General features: G+C 39.7%; 1 protein-coding gene across 3 annotated transcripts in view; it reads right to left on the bottom strand.

Moving 5' to 3' along the window:
• grm1a (glutamate receptor, metabotropic 1a) overlaps positions 1–5,015 on the bottom strand; it is a 29,424-nt gene that overhangs the window by 12,401 nt on the left and 12,008 nt on the right. The gene's annotated exons all lie outside the window — the stretch shown is intronic.

The raw sequence follows: 5,015 nt of genomic DNA, 5'->3' as shown, positions 1-5,015 counted from the left end.
CTTTAGAAGAAAAGAGAGAACGTAACATGTCAGAGGATGAGGAATTTGTGTCATAACAATCCAGCTTCTTTGTATAAACACAGCTTTCATTTTTCATACAAATGAGAAGAGATTCAGTAAACTAGTGGGCAGCAAAGCATTTAGTGTTGAGCTGTGAGTGGTTGTGTTTAGTTGATCTAATTTAATCCTGGAAGTAAACAGAACATTTCAGGATTTTGTAAACATGGAACATTTGAACAAATAAATACATTAAAATCAAAATTATTAAAAGTTATATTTCTTGAATGACACCAGCATTCTATTCCTTGAGACTAAGACATTATGAAGTTTTCAAGTCATCTTCTCACTTTTTTATGCCAATAATATAAATGTATTTATAATATAAATAAACAGAATTATTTATTTATTACTAAATTAGAAGCATACTTTTGGACCCCATTTTCTTTCTCTCCTTCTTTCACTACTCACATATTTCTCACAGTTACTGCCAAATTTTGGCTCATTTTGTTTTGTTATTCAATATCTTCATCATTCTCTGCTCGCCCTTCCTTCCTCTGCTTCTCCATGTGGTATCATACAGCGAATTAGACAAAATTACCTTTTAGAGGCTTTGACCTAAAATACATCTCCCTAAACAGCTTTGCACCCCACAGTAGAGCAGAAAATGGCAGAGATTAGATAGAGCAGAGCTCTACAGAGAGTTTTATAACCTCTATGAATAATGAATGAGCTGAAGCTCAGGTAGAAACTCATGTGTGCTGCTGCTATGATAGGCAGATATGGCAGTGTCCTGAGGCTGAAGACAGGCTAACTAGAGAGGTGATGGCCCATACTGTAGGAGGACAGGAGCTGTTTGATTTCATCACGGCACAATCCTTCCCTAATTCTATGCGTAGATTAATCTCAACATGTTCACCTTCCCCAAATCATTTCTGATTTTCTCGTTTCTCGCATCGTCTCAATGCACATTTTTATTTTACACTTATTTTCTCTTCTTCTCTCCATCCTCACTTTTCATCCTGTTCTTTTGAACTTTCTATTCATCAAAGATTCCTGAAAATAATGTATCCAAAAATATTAAGCAGCCCAACTATTTTTACCATTGATAATAATTCAGCAAATCAGCACATTCAAATGATTTCTGAAGGATCTTGTGTAACATGTATGCTGTTTTTACTTTGTTTCATTGTGTTTTTGGTTCTGTCCTGTTTACCCGTGTGCCCTGTCAGCTGTCCTAGTTTGTTTCTGTTTGATTTATTACACCTGTCGTCCAATTAATTAGAGGGAGTGCTTGTGGATTTCGAGGGCATGGCATGGAGGGAAGCCTCGCCCACAACCCCGCCTCTGTGGATAAAGTCTTGTATGGACTCTGGAATAAATTTGGAGGTGTCTGGGGAAGATATTTCTGTTTCTCCCACCCTCACTGGTCCCGCCCAGCCCTGAATCTCCTGTTTCTCCGTTGGTTCCGCCAAGCCCCATGGCGCCTGTGCTCCCTGTGATCCCTACCAGCCTCCCTCTCCCACCTCCTCTTCCCAAATCAGCCAGTTCCTCAGTCCCACCTCTGCTGGTTCCCTTCAGCCTCTCTGCATCTCCAGCACCTTTTTGTGAGGAACTGCCTTGGCGCTTCAGTTCTACAGCTCCGCCCAGTGAGGAGGTTCCCCTGGCTCCGCTTCCAACCTACAAACCCATCACTCCCATTGCGGCCTGTCGACCTATCAGCTACGCCTTGGCTCCTCCCTCCCTCGGCTCCACCAGAAACCATCGCCCTGATGGCTCCACCGGGCTCCCTCTTCCCACCAGCTACGCCTTGGTCAGATGTTGTCCTGCCTGCACATTTGGCTCCATCTGGCTCCACCTTTGTCCTCAGTCCCACCAGCTCCACATCAGTCCTCAGGCTCCCTGGTTCCACCTTGGATGCTCGTCGCCGCAGCTCCACCTCGATCTCCAGTGCCAGTGATGTCACGTGGGCTCTTCGTCTCGTTGGCTCCACCTAGGTCTTCCTCTCGTCCATCGGTCATCCGCAGGGTGTCGTTTGTTGTTCTGCTTTGTTTTGTTGAAGCTTTGCCATCACAGGAATAAATTACATTTTAAAGTCAACATATAGCAGCGTTGCGCTTTCGGGCGACGAACGTTCGAGTCCCAGCTCGCGGACCTTTCCCGATCCCGTCCCCCTCTCTCTCTCCAACCTTGCTTCCTGTCCACTCTATACTATCCTATCATAATAAAGGCAGGAAAAAATTGTCAAAAATAAAATCTTAAAAAAAAAAAAAATACATTTAAAAGTAATATGTATTTTTAATAAAATAAATGCAGCTTTGGTTATCATGAGACTTCTTTCAAAAACATTTTAAAATCTTACCGACCCTAATCTTTTGAATGGTAGTGTATGTTTATACTGTACATTTATATTGCATTGTCATATAAACAAAACCTCAGTAAAACAGGCTAATGTAAATACCACATAACAGTAACGGTCGGTTACCAGTTCATTTTCAATCAGATATTTTTGAAACTGAAAAATATCAGTTTAGAGAGGGAGTCAATTGTGAACTCACTGGCTTTGGCTGATTCACTGAATGATTCGGATTCAAACTGCTAACTTGCAAGCAGACTTTTGCTAACTTTTGAATCTTTTCAACTTACTCATTAAAAAGAACCAGTTCATAAGAGTAATTTGATAAAGAACTAAACATCCTGGCTTGCACTGTGTTTGTTGTTGCGTGCAGGAAACACTAACAATCTAAAGATGCAATTAACTAACATTACTAGATGATGACAAAACTGCATATGTGGATGCAGACAATGTTTATCCGACTAATGCCAATGGTGACTAAATGCTCTCCTTTTCTGTCCTCCTCTGCTCTCTCTTCCTATCCTCTGTTCCCTCATTACTCATTCAAATCCAGTATATTGTGCATGTGTGCTCTGGTTGACTGTTGCTCGATCCTCTCTAGAGGACTGAGTAAGACAGTGCAGGCTTAGGCTGAGGGCCATTAGAACTCATCCAGAAGCCTTTACTAATTCATGGCGCTCCAGTTAGCAGCAGCCTGGCTCTGTGTTTCACAAGCAGCATTGCTGCTGGGAGCCCCCATCACGCCCGCTCTCGCTCGCCCCTCACCAGCTTTCATCTGCCTCCATTACTCTCTCTCCCCTTCTCACATTCACACACACACACACACACACACATCACGAGACTTTTTCATGTCCTCTCTGCATGCCTCTTTTTTCTCCTAAAAACCCAAATCAGTCCATTCATACCCAAAACCTTTCAATGTCAGCCTCTTTCTAAGATTCTTTGAATTCACACGGGGCAAAACTTGAAAACTTGCATATAGTGACATGAAGTAAAATCAACTTCTTAAACATTACAAAAGCAGGTTGAGCGCAAACAGATGTGCTTTAGGTCCTATGGGACGTGGTGTAATACAGTTCCAATGACAAGGCTGCTGGGATGCCTGCAGGCTTTCCTCGCTCTAATGTAGTTTTGCTGTCGCTGTTTGAACCTTAAAGACTTGAAAGTGGCATCAGAGCATCTGTGAAGCACTGCTAAAGACTGGCAGGTCAACACAAACCGGTTTATATCTGCAGCTTCCCAGAGACTGTAATGTTAATGCTTCAACCCGGCTAGCTTCCTTTATGGCTTATTTTTGAGGCAGAATCTCACTAAAAGAGTTTAGTGATTTTTTCTCTCTCCTGTCTCTTTGTTTTTTACTGTTCCATCCCAACTACTTCTCTAATGAACTGATTTTTCAGCCAAATGTGGGAACTTCCCATACACAGACATTTCGAAAACCTGTTAAAGTCACTCTTTCTCACTCTCTGTTCGCCCTCATGACTAATACATCTTTTAATACATTCAAAATGGAGGGCTAATGAGAAAGAGATGTTTCCAGAGAATTAGCCTCCATGGGGCTTTACGAGAGCGGTTCTCTTACAAAACCGCAATATCCGAAGATGATAACTTCTACAAGGAGGTCACAGGCAATCATGCAGCACTGCATGCACTAAAGAACGCTGAATCCAATTCACCACATTACTTGAAGAGAAAATAACCTCCGAAGAAAAGCTATTTGGAGAGTTCAAACGCACCTTTGAGTAAATGACCCACTTAAATGCAAACGTGGTAAAGAATGGTGCTAAAGTCATATGGCAAGTTTAGAACATGAAAGGGTAAAAAAAAAAGAAGTAGGAGTGAAGCCAGGACCGATCTCAAGGACATAATGCTTTATTAAAAGTACTGATAGTTAAAATCAGATAAATTAAGGCCAAGCACTTCAAGTCTTTTTATCATTATCAATGGTCAATGAGTCATACTATGAAACAGATGTCCTTTTCCAGTTTGCTAATTGATAAGTTATTTACTGTTATATACAATTGTATACAAATAATAAATAACATAAAATGTAACATATAATTATGCCTTATAAAAAGATAATTTAAAGCTTTAATTTCAACAAATAATTACTTTTCAATTATCAGTAGTTTATTTTACAAAACTATAGAAATAGGGGTTAACATTTTAAGATTGCCTCCTAATGATAAACATAACAAAACATAAAATAACGTGATTCAAAAAATTATTTTGAACTTTCTGTTCATCAAATAACCCTGAAATAAATGTCTCATGGTTTCCACAATATTATGCAGCGCAACTGTTCTCAACATTGATAATAATAAGAAATGTATCTTGATATCATCATATTAGAATGATTTCTGAAGGATCATGTGACACTGAAGACTGGAGTAATGGCTGCTGAAAAATTCAGCTTTGCCATCACAGGAATAAATTACATATGAAAATGTAAAATATTAAAATAGAAAACATATTACTGACCCAAAACTTTCGAACGTTAGTTTAACCTAACCAAATTCCATGCAAATAATGGCCTATTCTCCTGAGACACACTGATAAGACTCCTAATTTCTCTCTATAAAGAGACACATCAAAAAACTATTGGCAAAAATCATGACAGATTACAGAAAAAAATAAATAAATATGCAATATTCTCACAGAA

This window comes from Abramis brama (genome assembly GCF_963993115.1).
Source record: "Abramis brama genome assembly, chromosome: 18".
Lineage (NCBI taxonomy): Eukaryota > Metazoa > Chordata > Actinopteri > Cypriniformes > Leuciscidae > Abramis > Abramis brama.
This window is presented reverse-complemented; position numbering and strand designations above follow the sequence as displayed.